This window comes from Octopus sinensis, linkage group LG1 (assembly GCF_006345805.1).
Source record: "Octopus sinensis linkage group LG1, ASM634580v1, whole genome shotgun sequence".
In the NCBI taxonomy this organism is placed as follows: Eukaryota; Metazoa; Mollusca; class Cephalopoda; order Octopoda; family Octopodidae; genus Octopus; species Octopus sinensis.
In genome coordinates, this window is record NC_042997.1 from 49,318,848 (window position 1) to 49,321,471 (window position 2,624).

Consider the following 2,624-nt stretch of genomic DNA (forward strand, 5'->3'; position numbering starts at 1 on the left):
GGTAAGCAAGCTACTTACCACACAGCCCCTCCTACATTATGAATATACATCGTCTGAAGGGAGGGCTGAAGTTCGCCGATAGCAACAAGGATCACATATGAAATAGTTTCAATCAGTAATAATCTCATCTGAATAATGCGACGAGCAGTATTTGTAAACTTGATACAAAGTATATAAAGGATTTATTGAAAGAGACTTTTATCTTAAAGAGATAACAGAACCACAAGGTAACTAAGATCTTGCAGCGTTCACAAGTTATCTTAACAAGAGATCTTATCTATAAGCCTTGGTGGCGTGATTTAAAAGCAAGACTAGACGATCCAAATTTTAGACGAAGCTGATCTGAATTGTTCGTAAGTAGTTAAATATCTAATGCAAGAGTGTCAAACTCAATCGCACGGAGGGCCAAAACTCAAATCACACTTAAGGTTGCGAGCCGAACTGGATAAACATTCATTAATCAATAGAAAGCTAAACCTTTTTTAAACAATGATAGGAATTAAAATAGACAAGAGTTAAAATAATAGCAAATCAAGGCAAAACCAAGTTAGGCTCTTTTGCCAATTTGTCAGAGCTGGATGTTTGGCATCTTTTCTTGACAACAAGTTCGTTTATGTTTGAAATAAGGTTCTGTGTTATGGAGAATCGCAAGACGGGCTGCAGGTGTTCATCAGTGAGATGAATCCTGTGTAATGTTTTGTTAATCTTCATCACAGAGAACAGCTGCTCACACAGATATGTGCTAGCAAACATGCTCAAGGTTCGAGCCACATGTTGACGAATCTGGGACATCTTTTTGGGAATGAAACGAGTGAATTGTGGAGGCCCCACAGTGTCATACTTTGCATTTAGTGTCATTACACTGCAGCTCTATGAGCTCCATCTGCAAATGTACAGGTGCAGTTTCCACGTCGATGGCAAATGGGTTGTAAAAGAGTTCGAAATTACTTTTCTCTTCTTCAATGTCACTAAAACGCCGTGAGAACTTAGCGCGAAGCGAGCTCAGCTTTTCGGCCAAGTATGCATTTGGGAACACCATGGTTCAACATTGCTTTGCAACAAGGAAAGTGAGACAAGTTGCATGGGTGCATTTGTGTCTCCCATATCCTCAGCTTCACTTTAAATATGCATCATGCATATCAGTGACTAAGTGGTCCCGTCTCTGGAGCTGCAGGTTCAAGACGTCGAGATGAGTGACGTCAGGCAGACACGCCAACTCACATTTCCACTTCTCATCCCGCAAAACCGTGGAGTCTTTTTCTTTGCTGTCCATGAACTGGCAGATTTCCTCGATCAGCAGAAAAACTCTGTGAACTTTCCCTCGACTTATCCACCGCAACTCTGTATGATAAGGCATGTCGCCGAACTCTGAATCTATTTCCTGCAAAAAAGACCGAAATTGGCGGTGATTTAAACTTTTGACTCTGATAAAGTTGACGGTTTGTGATACAGTGCTCATTACATGTTCCATGTTGAGGACTTTACCACACAGCGATCCTTGGTGTATGATGCAGCGATATGCTATCAACTCACTAGTACAGTCCTCCTGCATCTTTAACCGCATCTTTCCTACTAGTCCAAATTTTTCGCCGCACACCGGTGCTCCATTTGTTGTAGGTCGAACAGGTTTGCCTCAAGGCAGCTTCATGTCAGTTACACTTCGACATACGTTGTCAAAAATGTCTTTCCCTGTCGTTGTCTCATGCATAGACTTCATGTCCAATATTATTTCTTCTGTAACATTTAAACTGGAGTCCACTCCACGGATGAAGATCATTGCTTTCATCGTATCATTGCTTTCATCGACAGCAAGAGAGTATGCAGCAAAGTCTCTGCCTTTTTCAATCAGCTGTGTTTTCACATCAGTGGCCTTCTCACAAACTCGATCAGCTATTGTATTTCTGCTAAGGCTTACATTTGCAAACATTTGCTTTTTGTCTGGACACAAGACGTCATGCAGTTCTTCAGAAACTTTCCCTCAGTAAATGGTCGTGCTGATTTGGCGATCTTCTCTACCACAATAAAACTTGCTTTCACAGCAACTTCACTTTGCGATTTTGATTTGGAGAAAAACGTCTGCTGTGATGTTAAATTCCTCTGCAATTATTCTACCTTCCCTAGCTTTTATTCTGCATTCAAGTTTTTCGATTTGTCTTCATGATTAGTCTCGTAGTTCCGATTATATTCTTTGATATATATATATATATATATATATATACTTTATTTAAAGCAGCAGAAAATTCAACAAAACCTGTTACTCTGAGTTTCCCGTTGCCGTTCATCGGACAGTTTTTTTCTAGCAAAAACTGTCCGATGAACGGCAACGGGAAACTCAGAGTAACAGGTTTTGTTGAATTTTCTGCTGCTTTAAATAAAGCATATTACTCTACCACTGGTATTTGAGTACTCTTTTTTACACCTTTGCTTTACCTTCCCCTCTCTCTCTCTCTCTCTCCCTCTTCCTCATCTCTCTCTCAGCCGCGTGTCTTCCTCTCTCTCTCTCTCTCTCTCTCACTCCTCCTCACTTTTGTCACTGCTAATCCTTTTGCACGCTGCTTTCAAACCGTAAAGTCATGTTTCCATGCGCTTGCCAGAACCTCTTCCGTCCCAGCCAGAACAAAGGC

The 2,624-nt window shown here is 41.0% G+C and overlaps 1 pseudogene; it reads right to left on the reverse strand.

The window, feature by feature from the left end:
* Positions 1-395: 395 nt before the first annotated feature.
* Positions 396-2,193, reverse strand: LOC115209790 (annotated as a pseudogene).
* Positions 2,194-2,624: the final 431 nt, after the last annotated feature.